At 43.9% G+C, this 23,699-nt stretch overlaps 1 long non-coding RNA gene across 2 annotated transcripts in view; it reads left to right on the forward strand.

Annotated features, from left to right (window-relative positions):
• LOC112543825 (uncharacterized) overlaps nucleotides 1-23,699 on the forward strand; it is an 82,538-nt gene that overhangs the window by 36,121 nt on the left and 22,718 nt on the right. Inside the window, exon 3 of one of the 2 annotated variants that reach the window (XR_003087091.3) lies at nucleotides 6,239-8,326. The exons of the other annotated variant lie outside the window; for it this stretch is intronic. This is a non-coding gene — a long non-coding RNA (uncharacterized LOC112543825). Of the gene's footprint in view, nucleotides 1-6,238; nucleotides 8,327-23,699 lie in introns of those variants that run through there. 2 annotated transcript variants of the gene reach the window in all.

Below are 23,699 nucleotides of genomic sequence, written 5' to 3' on the forward strand. Positions count from 1 at the left end.
TAAAATGAATGCCCTGATGTTACTGGCAGTTATATACTGGCAGCAATTTTTACTCGGGTAGATACTGTCATAGCTATGCTTGCCTCTCTTTGACGCCCAGAGTTCCTGGTATTTTAATCTCCGCCTTTGCCTGGTAATATTTGTAAATGCAACGGCTTCCAGTATTGCACCTGTGTCCTCAGGCTGATCCCTGTCCCTGCTGACGTCTGACAACAGGCTTGTCTGATACCCTCTGGGATTGGCATGAGGTTTACCAGGTGCTCCCTCAGAGTAGGGAACTGGCCTCAATGACTTTGAGATCCCTCCCAGCCCTACATTTCTATCATTCTATAGGGCAGGAGAGAAACAGAAAATTCATGTGCTGCTTGGTCTCTTGATTGCCATTGTCACTGGAAGTAGGGAGAGAAGGCAGCAGTCCCAACTTTTACAGAAAGCAGCAGTGACTACCTGAGAAGAGAAACAACAGGGAAACAGCAATGCGTTTGTTTTTACTGAAACAACATATGCCACCTGCTGATTGTACCCTGCCACTTCTGCTTTCCAATCCTTTCTCATTCCCTCCTCTGCAGTTCCTCTTTCCCTACAGATGCCAGTTTCTCCCCAGTTCCTCTTTATAGGAGCTTTTATTTCTTTTCTCAACTATTTTCTTTTACCTGGCCACTGGCCTTGGTCTCTTGTTATATGGAATAGCCTTTTCAGAAAGCCATTGTCCTTGTTTTCTAATGATGTCATGTCCTGTCCCCCATGTGAGAGTTTTTCATCTGGCTCATACAAGTTAATTGAAGAGCTCAGTGCCCAATTTCAGTCCCATATGTAATGCCCTCTCATCTGACAACTTAACTGAATTGCATTAAACTTTATTGAATTAGGTCTAATACCTTTGAGGAATGGGTCCACTGAATTAAAATTTAATTGTGTATGTCTAATGCTATTGTGGAATTGCACGCATGTAAGTCTTACAGAGGAGCTTTTTGTAGCTTGAACCTTCCACCAACAGAAGTTGTCCCAATAAAAGACATTCACCCACTTTATGAAACTTCTATAGAAACCTAACTAAGGCAATCCCTGGAAAGTGTTAGGAACTTCAAAGGGCTTTTCGGAACAATACATGCAAAGTACCTGGGAGTAACATCCATTCAAGTGACCTACTTCACATCCACCTTTTTGAAGTTACCCCCTGGAAAGGAAATCCCATCATCTACTAATTACCTCAAACCATACCCCTGAATTGTAATAAAAGGGGATCAAACACATCATGGCTGCGTCTAGACTGGCATGATTTTGCGGAAATACTTTTAACAGAATTTTTTTTCCGTTAAAAGTATTTCTGCAAAAGCCTGTCTAGATTGGCAAGTGCCTTTGCGCAAAAGCATCCGTGGTCAGTCTAGACGCGATTTTGCGCAAGAAAGCCCCGATCACCATTTTAGCCATGGGGCTTTTTTGTGCAAAACAGTTCTTCCCTGTCTACACTGGCCCTCTTGCGCAAGTATTCTTGCGCAAGAGGACTTTTTCCCGAGCAGGAGTGTGAAAGTATTTGCGCAAGAATCACTGATTTTGTACATTACAAAGTCAGTGATCTTGCGCAAATTCAAGGGGCCAGTGTAGAAAGCTGGCAAGTTTTTGCGCAAAAGTGGCCGCTTTTGTGCAAAATCTTGCCAGTCTAGACACACCCATGAGAGTGCTTATTTTGAGCTGAAGTTGTGATGAATTTGTGACCTCAAACAAAACCCATTGGGTGGGGTTTGAAAGGACTGCTCCAGCTGGAGCCAATATTAGAGTTGGAGTGATGTCTGATAAGCTTAATAGTGTGCATGTAGGCCGTTTTGTTTTTAATAGGTTTTGTGTGCAGTGCTTTCATTTTAAGAATAAAACAGGCTTTCATAAAAATGTGTGTTAACAATAATTGTGGGCAGGCAGTCACACTGTTAACCATCTCTGAAGATGGAAACAAACAGGCCTGCTTAGGAGGCCTGTCTCTGCTAGGAACAACAGCAAAAGTAGAGAACTCCAATGTGGAAAGTATCAGAGGGGTAGCCGTGTTAGTCTGAATCTGCAAAAGCGACGAGGAGTCCTGTGGCACCTTATAGACTAACTGAAGTGTAGGAGCATAAGCTTTCGTGGGCAAAGACCCACTTCGTCAGATGCATGTAGTGAAAATTTCCAGAGGCAGGTATAAATATGCAGGCCAGAACACTTCAATCTTCCTGGACACACAATTGCAGATCTAAAAGTAGCCATCCTGCAGCAAAAAAACTTCAGGACCAGACTTCAAAGAGAAACTGCTGAGCTACAGTTCATCTTCAAGTTTGACACAATCAACTCTGGATTAAACAAAGACTGTGAACAGCTTGCTAACTACAAAAGCAGCTTCTCCTCTCTTGGAATTCACACCTCCAGATCAGCTACTAGAAGTGGGCTTCATCCTCCTTGATTGGATCCACCTCGTCATCTCCAGCCTGATCCTGGCATGCACATTTATACCTGCCTCTGGAAATTTCCACTACATGCATTTGATGAAGTGGGTCTTTGCCCACGAAAGCTTATGCTCCTACACTTCAGTTAGTCTATAAGATGCCACAGGACTCCTCGCCGCTTTTCCAATGTGGAAGTATCCCAGGCTGAAGGGAGCAAGATGTGGGTTTCCACCTAGGAAAGGTAAGAGCTGGGGAGCTGGAAGGCTAAGAAGGAGTGTCCTTGTTGGAACATGGAGGAGAAATAAATACACGTGTAGTTGTCCTTAACTATTACTCCACTTTAATGCCAACACCAGTGCCAAACCCTGAATCTACCAGAAAGTGCATGTGTGTGCACCTGTTTGAAAAACTTCCATTTTGCTCAAGAACATCCCTGTGGTGAGCTTCTGTTTCCCAGAGCCAGGAAGCAAGCTCCATTGGCTGCTCTGATGCCAGAGTATCCTGCAATATCTCACAGTGTACAACACCCTGGCCTAAACAGGAGCTTTGAAATACCTTGATTGCCTGGAACCAAAAGTGCAAGTCCTGCCAATTGCTGACAATATTCCCCTTCATTCCTCCCCTTGTAAATAAAGCAAATCCCATACAGTAGAGTTGGGCAGAAAGATTTTTAAAACTTGGGCTTTTCTTGCTAAGCCGGGAGCCTACTCTTTCCAGTGTTCCGATTTTCTTGGCCATCATTTCAGACACCCTCTGCCACCATGTGAATGGCAGCTGCCTGCATTGCAGGGGTTCTGTATACACACATGATGTAAAGCACCTGCAGCTCAAATGGAGCCTTGTAAATATAGAGAACATCACAATACCACATAGCGCACAACACGACAGAGCCGTGCAGACACTTCCCCCGCCCCATATACGTGTTGCATGTGGGACAGAGCTAGATGGTTCCTTCAGAATGGAGCGCCATTCTCACCCACTTTTCAGTGACATTTACATCTTGCATCAGGTACAGTGTCTCAACAGGTCTCAAATGGACACCCCATTATTAATAGTAAAACACACCTCTTGCAAGGTTGCTTTATCCTGGGTTGCTTTATCCAAGCTGTTTTTACATCTTTGAATTGACATCTGAACATAGCCCTCCCCACCAAGCCATCAGCTCCGTGATTTTAATTGATGCCAGCTGCTTCAGGCTTTCACAGAAAGCCTCCACTTCACAAGGCAGCTTTTTCTAACATGCAGCTGCACCTTTCTCAAGTCTCTAAGGCAATTCAAACCATCTGTGGACTTTGAAGCAGCCCCCGGAAGTCCCAAAAGGGTCTTAGGTACAGCCTACACAAAGGGATAATGCAAATGGACCACATCCAACATGTTTGAGCTGAAGCAGTGATGAATTTGTGACCACAGAAGAAACGGCTTGGATGGGTGGGGTTGGGAAGCTGCTTCAGCCACAGCCAAAGTTAGATTCAGAGGTGGGGGAGGAGCTCAACTACACAGAGCAGTTCATGGGAAAGAGAGCTCATTCAAGTGAGTCACTGTGCACCACAATTCTGAACCACTCTATTCCTCTCCGCCCTGTAACAGCAGCATACCCCTTCTGAGAGCAGAGAAACAGCTGCAACCTCAGTTTTCTTCTCTTCCAACTGAGGTATCATGGGTTCCTTTTTTGGGAAAGAGATGCTGGAGGTTTAATGCTCTAGAAGAGTCCACCCACTTCCACACATCAGCTTTTCCCAAGCATGCTAGGCTTTCCACTTTGTAAACACAGGGTTCTTCCCTTTAGCTACCCCCTTCCAAGTCCTTGCCCCAGGCTCAGATTCAGTCAGTTCTTTTCCCCCTTGGCATGACAAGGTGTCACTTCCTGGGGGCACAGCTACAATGTAGGAAAGCCCTCTCCCTCCCTCCACTCCAGAGTCTAGCTCAGAGACTCAAAACTAGGCAGTAGCACATCTCCTTCATTTAACCCAGCCTTTTTAATGGTTTCCTGGAGCATTTACCCTGCAGACTGTCTCCTCAGGAGAACCCCCTCGCCCCTCTTTCCCAATTCTCCCTCTGCATGAAAGTCCTGATTCCCTGGAAGCTCCCCCAACTCCTAGCTCATGCTCTTGTTACTAAAGAACTTCCTCACACTTCCTGTTTTCTGAAGGTCTCGTCTCATACTGAGCACAGGTGGCCCTGTTAACTCCCTGCAGGCCTGCTTAGTAGCCTGCTCAGGGGAAGTAAACGGGAATCAGATGAGACTGATCCCAAAAGCTTTTCAAGAGACCAGCTCAGCCTATCACACACTTCAATGGCCACACACCCTGTAGGTCAGTGGTTCCCAAACTTTTTGGATCATGTCCCCCCTCCTTTTGATTTTTGGAAATCCCTCATGCCCCCTCCCCAATTAGCAGCAAAACTTGTTGGGTCACCTCATGCCACCCCCCCGGAATTTCTTTATGCCCCCCCCAGGGGGGAATGCCCCCCAGTTTGGGAATCCATGCTGTAGGTGTTACTGAACCCTAGGCCTGGACTGTAACCCCTTGTTGAAGGGACAAGAAAGAGACTGTCCCATTAAAAAAAAAATCCTAGAAACAAAGTAAGTTATTCTTCAGCTGGTGAATGGGATGCCACCCCAATTACTGGAGAGGTGTTATTTATTGCCATTGGTGGGAGAACCCCACCCTTAGTACTGTTTATGAAGTGGCCATTCCCAATCAGTCTAGAAAGTTATTTCCTCTTTCTCTGATTGCCACTGTATGGGGGAGGGGGGGAAGGGGTGATCTTTGTTCTGATGGGATTTCCTAGCCCCATTGCTTTAGGGGAGAGTCTGCAACTGCCTCTGGGAAAGAGGCATAATTATGTGATGCCACTATTGGCATTATAAAGATATTGCCAGAGAGGAAGCATCATTTAGGAACCAGCTGAAGTCTCTGTAACTCCATGACTTAGGACGCTCATCAAGTCTCCTGAAAACTGAGACTAAATTAGAACCTTGGGTTTCCATTCCATTTGGATAAGGCATTGGATAAAATGGTGTCCCTGGCCTCTGTTTGTCAGAGGCTGGAGAGGGATGGCAGGAGACAAATCGCTTGATCATTGTCCTCGGTCCACCCTCTCTGGGGCACCTGGTGCTGGCCACTGTTGGCAGACAGGCTACAGGGCTGGATGGACCTTTGGTCTGACCCAGTACGGCCGTTCTTATGTTCAGAAGCCAGATTCCCTAATGCAGCATTTTTCAAATATGGCTGCCAGTGGATTTTTCTTGCAGCTGCAGCAGCCTCCAAAGCATCAGTGGAGAGGGGGGGAAGGACATGGGGAGCAATGCCCCCCAAACTGTACATGTTGATAGTAGGGAGCACAATTTAAAGGTTTCCCCCCAAACAGCTCAAATCATCACCCCCAACCTTACCCTCAGTCCACCCTTCCACAAAGCAGTGTCCCTCCCTGCAGCACCCAGGTATTGTTCCTGAATAGCTGCCACGAAAGACAGAGAGATGCACTGCCATGGTGTTTGCACTAATGCCCTCATCAGAGATCAGTGCCCTACACTGCACAGCCTTCTGGGGGACTCCAGGCAGAGCCTCTGGAGACACATGGAGCCAGCATGTGTCGCACTCAAGTAGCACACCAGTGAAGACAGCAGTGATGTTCAGTTGCCGAGGTGCTGCAGCTCCCCTGTTCCCATCTGGTGGGGGCATAGGGAACCTAGGACTCTGCAGGTGGCCAGTGAGTCCCCAACCCACCTTCCCCAGGACAGGCTTTTGCTGAAGGGCCATGAGAAACAAGAATAGAGACAAGTTGGTGCTTAGTATCTACATGCATATTTATTTGTTTTTCAGAGAATTAACTAAGTATTTTAGAAAAAATTGTGGAATGACTACCAGCAAGAGTTGGTGACCACCTGCAATTTTGTTGTGAAAACCCCTGATCCAATGCCACATGAAAATGAAAACCAGTCCTGTTGGTATGCGGTGTTGGGCAACGGAGTAATAATGTACTTTAAGAGTTATGGAGAAGGATGGCTGTAGAATGTGGCAAATGGAATTCGACACAGGATACTGAGATAAATACTTGGAAAACTTGGAGCGAAGCCAATTCACTCTCTGAGTAGTCTGACACTGCCTGCACCTTCCATTTCAAGGGAAATCAAACAATAATAAACAACAATCAAAAATAATTGCATCTACATTCAGAGCATTAACTGAATACAAGGATTAAACATATCGGAGTGTGACAATTTTGAAGATGGGACCATCCATACCCATGGAATGTTAAGAATGCTCCACATTGTCTGTTAGCCTAGGGGCTGTGTACTAGAGAAAGGACACTGGGAAGTGGAAACAGCCAGGTCAGCATTAGGGACTGCTGTATTAACACTGAAGGCTTAGCATTTCATTTTGGTAAACAGAAAAATTTCTTTCCCAAGTGTGAAACCACTGCTTGTCACATCTCAGCCACTTCCCAGCAGTTTCGTCATGTCAGTGGACCAGATAATTCACGCATTTGGGGAGGATCCCTAAAATGAAGATCTGAAAGAGAGCACTGCCAATGCCTAAAATGAACAGCTCAGGCTTTGGATCCAGCCAGAAGGATCCAATTCTGCTGTAATTGAAGTGAATAGGGTTTTGCTGTTGATCTAAAAAACAATAGTAATAGACCCAAAGGGCAGATTTGTTTGCAGATTCAGTATTGGTCTAGCTTCCCCAGCCTCGTGCTCAAAAATGGCATCTGCAAAGCAGCCAGGGGGATCAGGACTAGAAGTCTGCTCAGCACTGCTGGCTGAAATGGGAATGGACGTGTTTAACTGGGAGGAATGACAGAAAGAACCCTTTATAAAGATACAGGTTCAACTTGCTTCACCTTTGGATTTTATAGTCCCAAAAGATTACTCCCAACCTCTCCCAAAAAAGGTGTGTGGGCATTCTGGGAGGCATTTTATTGTGTCACTGTAGACCTGGAGCACTCAAATGCTAAAGGAAATAGCAAGGGAAAACAAAAAGCAGAAACCCATTAACTTTTTGCCTGCTTAACAGTGTACCTCATAAAATGGCGAAACAAGCATTTTTAAGGGTGCGTGAAAGTTCCTGTTCTGCATTGGTATTCCACCCAGCCAAACAAGCCTATTTATAAACTTAAAAAACAACAAATAGTCTGGTAGCACTTTAAAGACTAACAAAACACGTAGATGGTATCATGAGCTTTCGTGGGCACAACCCACTTCTTCAGACGAGCGGAATGTTGGATGTCCAGAACCAAAATAAATAAGGGAGAAGGAAAGCACAGGGAGGAAAAAATGGGAGGGGAGAGGACAAAAGAAGGCAGTGGGTATATAAATATCAAAGGGAAAACCAAACTGGTATGAAATAGGCAAACTGATAGTCTATATAAGCACCTAAAAACTGGATAGTTAAAAGGAGCAAATAAGGACCTATCTATGGGAGTCATAAGGAAAACACACCTTTAACTCAGTCTCATGCTATGGTTTAACAGGCTCAGCCTAGTCCGGAATGGACTTTTTTCAGGTTGATATAATTAGGTATGATTGGCAGTTTTTGCTCAAGAAAATGATAATCATGAAATAGGTACTGTAGGTCAGGACTGGAGTGCATTATAAGCCTTTGCAAAGAGGCTCTCAAACAAAGAGACTTTCATATAAACATATGAGGAAATGCCATTTCTCCACATCAATCAGAAAGGGAAAACTGGGCAGGATTAGGAAATATACTAGGTAGGAGAAAGAAGAATATAACCAGCAGCAGCCCGTAGCAAAATTGACACTTTAGGACTGCAACTACTTGGTGTTCCTAAATTTAAAGGGGAAGTCTCAAAAAGACATAAAGAGGAGGAGAGTGGTACATTCTATAAGGCTATGTCTACACTGAAGTCTTTTGCCAGCAGACAGCATGCAAATGAAGCACTCGTTAGCATTTGTCGCACTGTCATTTGCATATCTCTGCTGATGCTTATTGCGCAAGAGGTTTTTGCGCATAAACAAGCAGTGTAGATGGGTCTGTTTTGCACAAAAACCCCTTTTTGCACAAGATCCTGTATACCTCCTTTTTTGAGGCATAAGGGATCTCGCACAAAAGGGTTTTTTGCGCAAAACGGACCTGTTTAAACTGCTTGTTTTTACGCAAAAACCTCTTGCACAAAAAGCATTGGCAGAGATATGCAAATGCCATCACAACAAATGCTAATGAGCGGTTCATTAGCATACTCTCTGCTGGCAAAAGACTGCAGTTTAGACGTAAGAGGGCAATTTTGCACTCAGGAAAGTTAGTAGGGTCCAGGAAGTCACCAAGTAAGATGTTCTTGGAGAAAAGGATGCTTTGGTATTGTGCCCATGGTTTTCTTATACAGGCAGTCCCCGGGTTACGTACAAGATAGGGACTGTAGGTTTGTTCTTAAGTTGAATCTGTATGTAAGTCGGAACTGGCGTCCAGATTCAGCCGCTGCTGAAACTGATCAGTTTCAACAGTGGCTGAATCTGGACGCCAGTTCTGACTTACATACAGATTCAACTTAAGAACCCCAGGCATCCCCAAGTCAGCTGCTGCTGAAACTGATCAGCGGCTGATTCCAGGAAGCCCGGGGCAGGGGCTTCCTGTAGTCAGCCACTGGTCATTTTCAGCAGCTGCTGACTAGGGGACACCTGGGGCAGAGCAGCTGGGGTGCTGCTGGGTTGGTCCAGTGGCGCCCAGAGCGGCGCTACGGGACCAACCAGCAGCGCCCCAGCTGCTGTACCACAGGCGTCCGGAGCAAAGCCGCGGAGCACGGGGGCAGCGGGACAGCCCAGATGCGCCGTGGCTATCCTGCTGCCCTCGGGCTCCGCGGCTTTGCTCTGCTCTGCTCCCCGTCCCCCAGGTCTGCAGACCAGGGGGAAGGGGAGCAGAGTAGAGCAGAGCGGCGGAACGCGCGGCCAGCTGACAGCCCAGACGCGTCTGGGCTGTCAGCTGGCCGCGTGCTCCGCTCTGCTCCCCCTCCCCCTGGTCTGCAGACCAGGGGGAGGGGGAGCAGAGCGGAGCGGAGCGGAGCGGAGCGGAGCAGAGCAGAGCAGAGCAGAGCAGAGCGGCAGAACGCGCGGCCAGCTGACAGCCCAGACACGTCTGGGCTGTCAGCTGGCTGCGCGTTCTGCCGCTCTGCTCTGCTCCGCTCTGCTCCCCCTCCCCCTGGTCTGCAGAGGGGGGGGGGAGCAGAGCGGAGCGCGCGGCCAGCTGACAGCCCAGACGCGTCTGGGCTGTCAGCTGGCCGCGCGTTCCGCCGCCGCTTTGCTTCCTCTCCCTGGTCTGCTCGAGACCAGGGAGAGGAAGTGCCCCGTTCGTAACTGCGGATCCGACGTAAGTCGGATCCGCGTAACTCGGGGACTGCCTGTACACTATATGTGAGTCAAGCCAGTGTATTAGTCTACTACTTTCACTAACATTCTTTGTGTAAAGTTTCATTTGTACAGCCTTTATGAAGCTTTTCAATGCACAAATAAGATCAAGTCAGAGATTCCTACCCATTTTACAACATCCAGAATAGAGCTGGGTTATTAGAACCTTAGCTGGAGTCCCTCATCATACCAGGTTTGGTTTGCAAGGGCTGTAGGTTCCCAACCCCCTCTACCTTTTGTTTTGAGTCTCAAGATCAAATATTCCTTATATTTCAAAGTAAATCTCTGCAGTAACTTTTATGTTTCACCCAGTTTTGTGTTGAAACTATGTCCCAAGTAGAAAACTCTAGTGTCTGTAATGAAAAACTAAAAGCAGGTCCATATTTAGTCAACAGTTGAGTTTCTAATGAGACAAGGAATGAGACGTACTTGTCATGTTTAAAATAAAGATGAATCTGACTCAAAACTTCCCAGAAGTTCAATATTAAGATTCATTATTCTTGTACAGAATCTAGTTTCTGGGCTTTCTGAACACATTTCACTTGGCTGAATTCTAAACTCATTCACTGTTATAGAGTGCATTCATAAATTTTTTTTTAAAAAACCACCACGAAGTAAACAGTAGGTCAGATAAGAACTGCTACATGCTATTCTCAAAACAACAGTGAAAGCAAGCCTTAAAATCTAAATGCCTCCCCCCCCTTTTTTTTTTGTAATGCCATATGAGTGAGGTCAATGCTCTTTTTCAATACATGTGTGTTTGAGTATTCACTGGCCCTGAGGGAGAGCTCTGAAAAGCTTTAGGCAATTTATTGAATTTTTTGTAAGGTGAATATTTGCACATAGTGGAACATTTAAAAAAAAAGTCAACAGTAAAGAGCGTGACTTCTTACTAAAACCATCACAGGGTTTATGTGAGTCTGACAGAATCAATAGATTCCAGTAAAGCCTTTGATGTGGAGATGTGTTAGTGAAGAGAACTTGCTTCTGTCTGTTTTTAATGCTTCCAGCATGAGCATACTTATTGGTGAAGAGTGGGAGTTAAATGCAAGAGAGGCAGGTAAATCAAAAAACAAATAACACATTTTAGATGGCACCTTATCCCAACCAGAAGCGGAGGAGCACTTAGATCTCCCAGTTCATGTATGAATTGGCTTCTGTCAACAGTTTAGATTTACTGTGGCTAAAGTGGCATTTATCTTTGGGGCTAAGATAACAATCAGATTCCTTTCTAATTCTGTCCCTTACGTGTCCTTTGCTGTTTGCACCACATGTGGTTAAATGGAATCTTTGTTGCTCCTGAACAGGTTACTCAAAGGTCAAAATTACAGCACTATATGCCCTTTCTTTTCCTAAGCCTAAGTACTGTACATTTAATCCCTAAAGGATATAGCACATATAGATGAAAATGCACCTATGAGGATATTGTTTCTCCTGTCAGCATGCAAGGTTATTTGATGTACCCACATTGACTTACCACCTTAGGAGGATACAGTTCTTTTAATTCTATTTTGTTGTCCTTGGTATTAATTTGAATTCTTTGATGCAAAATTCATGGCAGAAATTGGACAGAAATGTATTAGGCTTACATCTAAAGCAGGGCTGAAGTAGTTATTTTTTGTGCTGACCTTCACCTAAACCTCACTGAGACCAATGGGAGAGGCAGAAGCTCACAATATATAAGGCACTGGACTGGAATTCAAGAGACTGAGCTCTACCCCAACTCTGCCCTTGGCTTGCTGAGCAAACCATGTCACTGGTTTGTGCCTCAGTTTCCCCACCTTTAAAAATAGACTGGTGCAGACAGGGCCATCCCTAGGGAGGTGTGGGGCTTAGGACAAATCTGTCCTTGCTGGCTTAGGGGATGGGGAAAATCAGCTCTGTATCGGTGGCTGTGCCAGCGGGATGGATTCAGCCTGGTCCCAGACCATTGCTGGTGGTGGCAGTTGCCAATGCCTATCGCAGGTCTATTGCTGGCCATAGCATCACAGCGGTGCAGGGCATCGCTGCATCAAAACGCAGGCGGCAAAGCCAGGTGCTATCTCCACTGACTGTCAACAAGATGTCAGCCCTGCAGAAGTGATGGATTGGTCTTCCAGGACCAAACATGCTGGCCAATTGCACCAGCGCACAGGGCCCCCCCCCCAAAGCAGGGGCCTGGAGCCTCACCCCGATTCACCCTGCTTAAGGAACAGCTCTGGGCACTGACCTTCTGGGTAAAATATCTTGAGCTCCACAGGTGAAAAGAGCTACATGGGCCTAATCCAAAGTCCACCACAGCCCATGAATGTCTTGCTACTGACTGCAATGAACTTTGGATCAGCTCACTTTTATTATGAGAGCATTCAGCAGTGCCCAGGATCAGGCCCATAGGAGAAAGATGAAGGTCATGGTGAGTAAAAGCTCAGCCCTAGTCAATTAACAATTGTGTCCCCTCTCCTGCCCACCAGCCTTGATGCCTATCTCTTTTCCAGTGAAACGACACATTCTATATTGGGATGCCTTCATGGTGCCCTCAGTAGAGCCAGCATTTGCTACAAGACAGAGGTTCCCTGAAGATGAGACTCTGGCTGTTATTGAAAATTGCAGCTCTAACAAAAGGAGCATCATTTGCCTATTGATATGGTGATACGATGGGGAAGAAGCAACCGCACCCCCTATAACAGGTGTGGAGTTGGAATATTTTCAGTCTTCCACTTCCTTATGCAGTTAGTCCTCTGCCACCATGAGTAGGGAAAAGGAAAGAGAATCACATCTGCAAATGCTAGTCACATTGCCTTGTGCACATCTGGAAGGTGCTCAGAGGCTATGGTAATGAAGACAATGTAAGAACCTGCGTAGACTACATTAGACTAGAACAACAGAACTGAATAGACATTCCAGACACACTGACCTAGTCCCAGGAGATTTTTCCTTTGCAGAGAGAAGCAGAGAATCTCATCATTAATATCTGGTTTACGGCCTCTTCATTTAACATACCTGTATAGTTGCTTCCGTCTCAAGTCCACCCCCCATCTCAGCAGAGCAATGTACTGTCACATTGGTTATAAGCCTACGTTTTTGTGCAGAAAGTGAATCCAAGAGTGTCTAGCTCAGGAGAGGAAGTGATACCAATATTTGTAGGTAACACTGACAAGACATACCAGCGAAAAGGCAAATTAAGAAAAACTAAAGAACTGAAGCTAATATATAAACAATGACACACATTGAGGATGTGTCTATACAGCAGGGCTTAACTCGAAATAAGCTATGCAAATTTAGCTACATCAATTGCATAGCTTATTTCGAAATAGGGAGAGTCTACACAGCTTTTATTTCAAAATAAAGCACTCTTCCTCCGACTTCCCTTATTCCTCGTACAATGAGGGTTATAGGAGTCAGAGTAACAAAAAACAGGACTATGTAGCACTTTAAAGACTAACAAGAGGGTTTATTAGGTGATGAGCTTTCGTGGTCCAGACCCACTTCCTCAGATCAAATAGCGGAAGAAAATTGTCACAACCATATATACCAAAGGATACAATTAAAAAAATGAACACATATGAAAAGGACAAATCAAATTTCAGAACAGAAGGGGGATGGGGGGGGCTTTCTATCAGGAGTCAGAGTAAGAAGTCCTCCAGCTTGACAGGATGTTGACACTATTTTGAAATAACCGCCTGCTGTGTAGACATGGACTAAGTTATTTCGGAAGAACGCTACTTATTTTGAAATAGTGTTGCAGTGTAGACATATCCTGAGTGTCCTGTGGTTGAAAGCTTGAATGTTCCACAGATCTCAACAAAATATCTTCATCTCCCAATATGAAAACTTGATTGAAAAATCACTCCTGATCCCTAAGGCTGTAGGAGAGATGGTAAACTAGGAAACTCTATTAATGCACTTGACTAGAAGCAGTCAACAGTTATGGTTTGAATCTCATGAATTTCAGTAGGAGTTAGAAACAGGTTTCTTTGCTGTTTATGGCACATGAACAGCTGTTAGAGAAGAGAAGCTAGGGTGGATTTGCCTGCCATAAAAGACATCCCTAGCTTTTCCGGAATTTATGACATTTAACTCCCTTTCCTTCTGAAGCTCTCTGAGTGAGACATCCCTTCTTTCACGTACACCCTTCCACTTAGATCACATGTCTGAAACACCTCTAATAGGGAAGCATACCAGTGGAATGCAATTGACTTCAATGGAGCAACTCCTAATTTACACTGGTGCATGTGACAGAAAGAAATCAAGCTCACATATTTCATTTACTTACATGTTACTATTTTTTTATATAATTATAGAAGATTAATGTGTACAACCAAATAAGGTATTGGTCAGCAGGTGCTTAGGTATGATGATGAACATAGTATCATGTAAGGGAGATTTAATGTCATGTAAAAATATACAGTCAAATTCCCATCTCTGTTACCATAGTATAAATCCAGAGTCATTCCACTGGCCTAACAGATATTCTAGATTTACACTGATAGAAGTAGGAGCAGAATTTGGCCTGCAATGGAAACCAAATGCCAATACTGGGTCTAACATCCACTTTCTGCACCTGTTTACAGAGGATAAAAATTTCCCACCCACTCCATCCTTTGGCGTGGGCTCTAAATTCTTGGAGCCATTCAAATCTGGTAAGCTGTCCCAGAAGTAATAGTGGGCGAAAGGACACTGTATAAATACTTTTATAATCATTTAATCTAATTGTCACTCACACATGTTCACAGAAAGAACAGCACCTTTTTGACACAAGTAAACAAGCTAAGTAAGTTTTCTTTTCTCGTCCCAATGTGATGTTTGTGTTCATGTGTGGGTGTGTGATCTTGCCTTTTTTCAGAATGAGCCATGTCTTTGCTGAAAATGTAGTCCCTTAGGAAGTGGTTTTTCCTGACCAGGGTAAACATTTAAAGGCTATGAGAACGTCCCTCCCTACTCATGTTTCTGTTAAGAATTTAGAAGTTAAAAAACCACTCCACAATACACCCATAGACATTCTTGACTCACTAATGCTGCTCATTATAGCCAGTCTCAGGAAGCCTCCCCCATGTTGCATGCAGGCAGTTACATTTGGTGTACCATCTTCCTGTAAAGCAAAGGCAGTGTTTTATTGTAAAGCCACATGTCAGATGTGCAAGTTCTTCCCAGGTACTAGTAGACTGCCTCTTACTATTGATCTAAAAAGCCTGCATGAAGGATAGTAATTGTTCTCAATAAACCACATGGGAGAGGAAGAGTGATTGCCCACCAGCTGTGAGAATACCCAGGACACCAGATACTGATCAGTGAAGAGTTAAAAACAGCTCTCTGGAAACGTTGGCTGGATGACTTCCTGACAAAGTTTATACAAGTACAGTTTTGCAAACGTGTGTGCGCAAGGACGTATGTGCCTACGTGCCACATATCCCGAAGCAGCTGGAGCGGGGGGGGGAGGTAAATCTCACACAGACCAGCCTGAAAGAGCAGCTGATGAATGTGCAGGGTCATCACATCACTCTCATTGCAAACCCACTGAATAAATCACAATGATGCCTCCCCCACCCTCCCGCCTCCAAAGTGCTCATGTTACTGAGAGAGGAAGAGGACCATGAGCTCAGGGAACATACAGCTCTTCTAACTGGGGGCATATTATTCAGGCTAACATCCTGTGTGCAATGGCTGATGAGCCCTTGCCTTCAGAAGTGCTTGCTGTAACCATGAGTTGTTAAAGATCAGAGCAGCACGGTGGATCTGAGATCACATAGGTTCATTGTTACTGTGCTTTCTGCACCGGAGGGAATTATTCTTCCTTACTATACAAGGGTATGTCTACACTGCCCCGCTAGTTCGAACTAGCGGGGTAATGTAGGCATACTGCACTTGCAAATGAAGCCCGGGATTTGAATTTCCCAGGCTTCATTTGCATAAGCCGGGCGCCGCCATTTTAAAATCCCGGCTGGTTCGAACCCTGTGCCGCGTGGCTACACGCGGCACGAACTAGGTAGTTCGAACTAGGCTTCCTAGTTCGAACTACCGTTACTCCTCCTACCATGAGGAGTAACAGTAGTTCGAACTAGGAAGCCTAGTTCGAACTACCTAGTTCGTGCCGCGTGTAGCCGCGCGGCACAGGGTTCGAACCAGCCGGGATTTAAAAATGGCGGCACCCAGCTTATGCAAATGAACCCGGGAAATTCAAATCCCGGGCTTCATTTGCAAGTGCGGTATGCCTACATTACCCTCCTACTTCGAAATAGGAGGGTAGTGTAGACATACCCTTAGAGATTTAAAGAAGACAACTTTGACATAAGGTTTAGAAAACCTGACCTATGAGGAAAAGTTAAAAATAAACCTGAGTCTTGAGAAAAGAAGACTGTGGGGGAACCTGAAAAATCTTCAATATGGGATCAATTGTTCTTTGTTTCCACTGAAGGTAGAACAAGAAGTAATTAAGAATGTAAGAACGACCACACTGGGTCAGGCCAAAGGTCCAACTAGCCCAATATACTGTCTTTCAACAGTGGCCAATGCCAGGTGCTTAAACTTTCTAACTCTGAAGAGAGTTAAGATCTGGAATAGTCTTCCAAGGGACAGGATTATGTAGCTACACCAGACTAACACAGCTACATTTCTATCACGCTTCCAAGGGAGGCTGTGTAATACCCATCATCAAAAGTTTTTAGGAAAAGGCTAGACAAACATCTGTCAGGGATGGTCTAGGCTTTTTGTGGTCTTGCCTTAATGTTGGGGGGAGAGATTAGTTGACTTGTTGTAGTCCCTTTCAACTTTATGTTTCTATGATTCTATGCATGGTACTTATGAAAGGATTAAACAGAAAGTCCCCGTGGGAATAGTCAGGGAGCCAATGTTTCTATATTTCAGAACTTACCTATATCGTTACTTGGGTTTTATGGGTATAAAGATGTGAAAGCTCAGAAATCCCAATATATTCTGTGGTAAAAATAAACAAAGGCAGTGTGTGGCTCCATGTGAATGACTCGTAGCAAATTTAATCCGTGTACAAGTAAAAAGGCATTTTTCCTAATTGCTACCAATGTAAACTCGACCGGGACACTGAGAGTCAAGCTTGTTTTTTTGTGATTCACACATAACCGCCAACACTAAAGATGCCGCAGTCAGCATTTAGATACCACAAGCTGGAGACAAAATGCAGCTCACTCTCCAGTTGCTATTCTGGGTAACTAGAGGGGAAAAAGAGAAATCACTCATTTTTATTAGCAAGCTAAGCAAAGGTAATTCTGTATAAGGCCAAAAGGCATCACTAGATCATCTGGTCTAACTTCCTATATGGCACAGGCCATGACATTTCATACATTTACCTCTGTATTGAGCCCAATAGCTTGTGTTTGGCCAAAACAAACATAGATTCTGAATTCTTAGAAAACAGCTATGGAAGGCGACATTGCCATTTGTAGACACTAGTCCTTTTTCTGGTCATTACCTCCCAATAAACTCTTATTAAAGTAGTTTGTTATTTTTCAGTTTGCCACTGGACTCAATTATTATAACTCCAGAAATGAAGAGGACCATGTGTGCATCATTCTAAACTACAAGGCAAGTATAGGAAGAGATATTTTGTCAATGATATTGTTCAGGGTGGAACTGGAATGAGAGAGAAATCAGACCTGAATTGCCCTTTGCAAGAACCAATTTGGCTGCTTCCATTTTTTTCTGTAGTTTTTTTGTGAATGCTACATAGTGTGTGTGGCTACGTCTACATTGGCCCCCTATTATGGAATAGGGATGCAAATGTAGCACTTGGGAAGAGGCAAGTAGGAATAAGAGATCCTCCGGAATAGGGCTTTATTCCAGAGGATCGCGCCAGTCTGGACGCTTTTCTCCGGCTTATCTCCAAGCCGGAAAAAAGCGGCGGCCATGAAAATGCAAATGCCGCGGGGGATATTTAAATCCCCCGCGCATTTGCCTCTTCCCAAGTGCTACATTTGCATCCCTATTCCGTAATAGGGGGCCAATGTAGACATAGCCACACACACTATGTCGCATTCACAAAAAAACTACAGAAAAAAATGGAAGCAGCCAAATTGGTTCTTGCAAAGGGCAATTCAGGTCTGATTTCTCTCTCATTCCAGTTCCACCCTGAACAATATCATTGACAAAATATCTCTTCCTATACTTTTCCTCGCACCTACAGAGGTAGATAGATAAATGCTTTTCATTTTGTTGAGGGGATTTAGAAGTTCCAAACCAGGAGGACAGGCATTGGGATTGGGGAGAAAGGAGGAAGGAAGATGATTTCAGCCTAAAACAAACAATTCATATGGGATTGTTTTCTACATCCTTCATTTGAACTGACGTGTTACAGAACAGGGCTGTTCACCTGGATTACATTAACTGATTTTAATTCAGTACACAGCCTTCATCTCTATCCAACCAACAGCTGCCCATAGCTGGACCACAGCCTGAAAGAAACATGCCATATATGCTCAAATTCCCAGCTTGGATGATCGCCTTTTTATTCTAGAAATAAGCTGAGAGAGTAGAATGCTTTTGTACATAGGTGGGGATGGAGGGATCAAAAGTTGGGCAGATTCGTACTAAATTCCTTCATTAACTAAGAATCAAATCACTTTGTCCTAAGAATATAAACTGTCTTTTCAAAATCTATTTCTTTAATACCAAGAATTTTTGTACTAAGATTTCTTGAGTGCTAGAGAATGAAGCAAAGTGAAAGCTGGTTGTGATATGTGCGGTAGATTGGGATTCTTTCAGTTTTGATGGAGCAATCCAGTGTCCTGAAAGAAATTTCAGAGAACTTTCAGACCCTGCACAACATCACACGTTACAACATTGCATTGAAACATAATGACATGTCGATGCTACATTGGTACATTGCATCACAACCTGCAATGCCCCAACGTACAAAATGTCACCAAATGACTTGCATAAGTTTGTCCCTTTGGAAAGTTGAGCTTTTGTGCTGGAAGAGATGTGAGCACCTGACAGTGAGGTGCCTGTTCTGAGACATGCCAGCTGCTTTGGGCACATAGGGTCAGAGGTGAAAGTAAGCGGGTCTTCCCCAGTGCACCGCTCTGGCAAGAATTGGCTAAGCTGCGGCAAAAGCCAGCAGGGAGCTATTTAAAGAGCTGGCGGGGACCCGGGCAAAAAATAGGACAGTACAGGTATGTCTACACTGCAACACTATTTCGGAAACCCGGAGTACCCTGAAATAGCTATCCCATGTCTTCACAGCATGCCCATAATTTCAGACTCACTATTCCAACGTCCCTGTAATCCTCATTCTATGAGGAGTAAGGGATGTTTCAGAATAGCGCTTTATTTCAAAATTTGGTGCTGTGTAGACAGCGCCAAATGATGAAATAAGCTATTTCAAAATAGCATAGAAATAAGATATGCAATTTGTGTAGCTCAAATTGTGTATCTTATTTTGAGTTATGGTGCAGTGTAGACACACCCTACCTGTAAGAAATTTAAGTTCCTTTTACCCCTGAATAGGATTTTCTTAAGCTATTATATTAATAAATGGTATGTGAATCTGTGTGTTCCTGGCTCACTGGTTGGGCTTCGTGTGGAATATGGAATCACTAGAGGGTAATTAATGTACAGATCTGGACAAGTAAAAAGGCTCAACCCACTAGGGAAAATCCATGTGCTTGTTTTGACCGGGTTCAAGGGTCCTAGCTAAAAAAGAACTAAAAAATGTGAATCAAAAGTCAACATGATCTGACTCAATGTTAATGTCCTTCTGGAATGAAAAACTTCACAGACCTACTAGGAACTTATGTACCTGACAGGTGACACCTGCTAAGCTTAGCATGCACGTGGAATGTTTTGTTATGTTATGTTTTCTCTGGGTATGTCTACACGGCAGAGTTTTTCCAGAAAAATGGCTGTTTCTCCAGATAAACTACACTTACATCTACACTGCAATTGCATTCTTTCTACAGAAAGTCAAAAGAATGCAGAGGTTTTCCCAACAGCAGTAAACCCCTTTCTATGAGAAAGAAGCCTTTTTCCGAAAGAGCTCTTTCGAGAAAAGGCGTGTGTGGATGGGAAAGAGGGTTTTTTTCAAAAGAAGAGGCCTCCAGGAAAAAGCACAGGTGCCCTGGTGGCCATTCCATCCATAGTAATCACAACTTAAATGCAAGATAGCGTCCAATCAATGTGGACGCTATCTTTTGAAAAAGCAGTTCACTTTTTTAATGTGCTTTTGCTGTGTAGACATTCTCTTTCTAAATAAGTTTTTCCGGAAGATCTCTTCTGGAAAAGCTTCTTCTGAAAGAAGCCTGCAGTCTAGACGTAGCTTCTGTGCTGCTTTTGACCTGTGCTATGCTTTGAGAAAGCAGGACTTCAAGTTAGAATTGCTATGATGATTACAGTGATGAATAGCCCCAGTATGGAGCAAAAGGAACATGTTTTCCCACCCTGACCAACGTGAGGGCTATAGGCCTGACACCTGAGTTATTTCAAAATAGTGTTGCAATGTAGATATACCCTCAGGCTGTGTCTAGACTGGCAAGTTTTCCCGCAAAATCAGCTGTGTTTGTGGAAAAACTTGCCAGCTGTCTACACTGGCCGCTTGAATTTCCGCAAGAACATTTACTTCCTACTGTAAGAAATCAGTGCTTCTTGTGGAAATACTATGTTGCTCCCGTTCGGGCAAAAGCCCTCTTGCGCAAATCATTTGGGCCAGTGTAGACAGCACAGTACTGTTTTGCACAAAAAAGCCCCGATGGCTAAAATGGCGATCGGGGCTTTTTTGCGCAAAAGCGTGTCTAGATTGGCACGGACGCTTTTCCGCAAAAAGTGCTTTTGCGGAAAAGCGTCCATGCCAATCTAGACGCTCTTTTCCGCAAATGCTTTTAACAGAAAGCTTTTCCGTTAAAAGCATTTGCGGAAAATCATGCCAGTCTAGACGTAGCCTCAGAGTCACAGGACTCATGCTAGGGAGCTAAAACTAGCAGTATAGACACTTTTGCTAGGGCTAGGGCTCAGACTCTGCAACCCAGCAATCTGGGGCTGGCCACAGAGTTAGGGCTCCAACCCACGAAGGAATGACTATGCTGCTATTTTCAGCCCTGTCACATAAGCCCTGCAAACCCAACTCAGTTGTCACGGGTTCTGTGACTTGCCACTGTTTTGTTGTTTTGCAATGTAGTCAGACCCAAGGAGGCCACAAAGAGGTCACAGTCAGAGGAGCATTTAACCCCAGAACCGAGAGCATTGTTTTGGAAAATGCCTTTCAGAGAGCGGCTGTGTTCTTTCTGCCTTCTGTCAGGGCATATCATATGACTGTGGGCAGATGTGAGGCAAGTCCAACATAGAAGCACCTGGGAACGCACAGTGATGGAACAAGGGGAGTAAGCAAAATAATGACATCTGAAAGAAGAGATGATGCAGTTCCCATCTTCTCATTTTTTAGAAAGACAAAGGGAACTGAAGAGCACACTCAGCCTGGGGAGCTAGAGGAAACTCATCATGCACAGTGTATTTCACAAACATTAGTTCTGCATGGGCTGAACAAGCAGCAACCAGCTGCCCAAACACAAATTTTAGTTCCACTCTCTCAGGCATTACAGACGTCATATTAGTCTCTCTGCTGACGTCTGTGAGCTAGCTGGATGATAATTGAGAATCACATCTGATCTCTTTTTTTACAGGATTGAGGAAGGTTTTTTTTCCCCCTCACACTTACTTAGTAGCTTCAGGCCTACCACAGGTGAAAGCCAGACCTGCTACTACTGGTGGAAATAGTTGGATGTCAAGTTATGCCCCAGTGTATTGAGTTGGCCCCGTTTATGTCTTTGTCCCCAGGATAAAGATGTGATGTGCACAAATGAAAGCATTGTAAGACAATGACATACAGTGCCATGTCAAAGTAACATGACATCACATCAGTTCAAAATTAATTTCCTTCTTTTAAAGCTCTTGTAAGGTAATGTGATGCTTTATGAAATGTAGCCGAACGACAGCCTAGCGACCAACACCTTCCTTGTAGCTATAGAACAATAAAATCATAGAATCATAGAGCTGGAAGAGACCTCAGAAGGCCATCAAGTCCAGCCCCCTGCTTTAGGCAGGATCAAACCCAATTAAATAGAAGAAGACTTCCCACCATTGCTCTGCCCATGAATCCCAACCTGGTGTGGAGGGACCACCTGCAGGAGTGAGAGAGAAGGTTATTCTCAGTTCCCTACAGCCTCTGGGACCTTCTACTGAGATTTTGTACATGGATGTTAAGAGTGCCAGGTGGGCCAGTGGTCTTTCACCTTCCACTGAGAATGTAACTGAGGCCACCAATTCATTTAATGAAGGTGATCTCAGATGGCAATAGTTTTTCATAACTGCTGATATGGACTGGATTCCCCTGAAGATACTCTGCTTGCAGGACATAGGCCAGTCTTATCAAAATCTGAAAACTGAAGTGGAATCAAAGCAGGTAGGTCAGGAACTGCATTTTATTTCCTGTGAAAAAATTCAAAGAACCCACTTGTCTTTTTACTGAAAAATTTCATTTAATTTTTTTGGTTTATGTCATAAAACTGAGAGCCAAAACCATTTCATCAAATGAAAGCAGAAATTTTCTTGAAAAATTTCTTTCATTTTGAAAAGACATTTTTCATCAAAAAAATAAAATTAAATTAAAATCAATGAACAATGTTCAGCCAACTGTAGGTGGAACACAAGTTGGCTCAGCTTTTGAGAAATGCTGAGCACACAACACACTAACCAAAATTAATGGGAGCAACATGTACTTAGCTCAAAACTCAGCCCTGTGCAACTCAGCAATTCACCTTATCCCTAGTCTTTTTATGTCCCTGCCTTCCTCTCTTTCTGTTTATCCTAGGCACTCATATGGCCCCCAGCACCATTGTACTGGAGTACATCCAAATCTCTTAATGTATGTATCTTCACAGTACTCCTCTGAGGTAAGGCAGTGCTTTTGTTCCCAGATGGGAACTGCGACATGGAGAGACTAAGTGCCTTGCCTGAGGTCACATATGGAGTCTATGGCAGAGCAGGGTATTGAGACTTTATTCTATTTTGTATAGATGTGTATACCATGCTCATCACCTTGGTATCTGAATGTCTTTCCACTGTGGATTAAGCAACATTACAAATATTTGCCACATCCTGCTTCTTGCATCCTTTCACCAGGGGAGAACTATGAGAAACAGGATATTTGGGGCTTGTTTGGTTTGGTTTATAAGGCAGGATTAATGAAACATACCTTGTATTTAGGGCAAAAAGCAGAGAGATTTGTGATCTTGCTTCATCCCTGTGGGAGTATTCCACAGCCTTGGATTGACTCCCAAGAAAGCTCTGTCTCTTTCACAGACAAACTTTATCCTTATGGTAGAAAGTTCAGTTTTGCTTGAGAAGTAGAATTGTCAATAATAGTCTTGATCCCAAAGCTTCAGTCAATCTTAAATATCCTGGGCCCTGGCCATACAATACCTTGAAGATAAGGACCAGAATCTTAACCGCAATTTATATTCTGGGTTATTTTAAAAAGGGTATCATAAGTTCTAATTAGTGACTGGTCACTATATCCTTCAAGATTTTAGAACTAGTAGATTTCATCTTCTCACACTTATTTTTTATTCATGGACTGAAAAAGGAAAACAACTTTTTTTTAAAACTTTGAATGAACTAGTTTGAACAAACTAAAATGAAGAAAATATTCTCTCAGGGTACATCTACCCAGCAGCATTATTTCAGGATAACTAATATTATTACTGAAACAAAAAACGACTATGTAGCACTTTAAAGACTAACAAGATGGTTTATTAGGTGATGAGTTTTCGTGGGCCAGACCCACTTCCTCAGATCAAATAGTGGAGGCCTGTTTTTTGTTTCAGCTACACCAGACTAACACGGCTACATTTCTATTAATATTATTACTAACATTATTCCGAAACAATGTAGTCCATGTCTACACACAAGCAGTTATTTCAACATAATGT

The sequence above is a fragment of the Pelodiscus sinensis genome, chromosome 1, assembly GCF_052426305.1.
Source record: "Pelodiscus sinensis isolate ZL-2025 chromosome 1, ASM5242630v1, whole genome shotgun sequence".
Taxonomy (NCBI): domain Eukaryota; kingdom Metazoa; phylum Chordata; order Testudines; family Trionychidae; genus Pelodiscus; species Pelodiscus sinensis.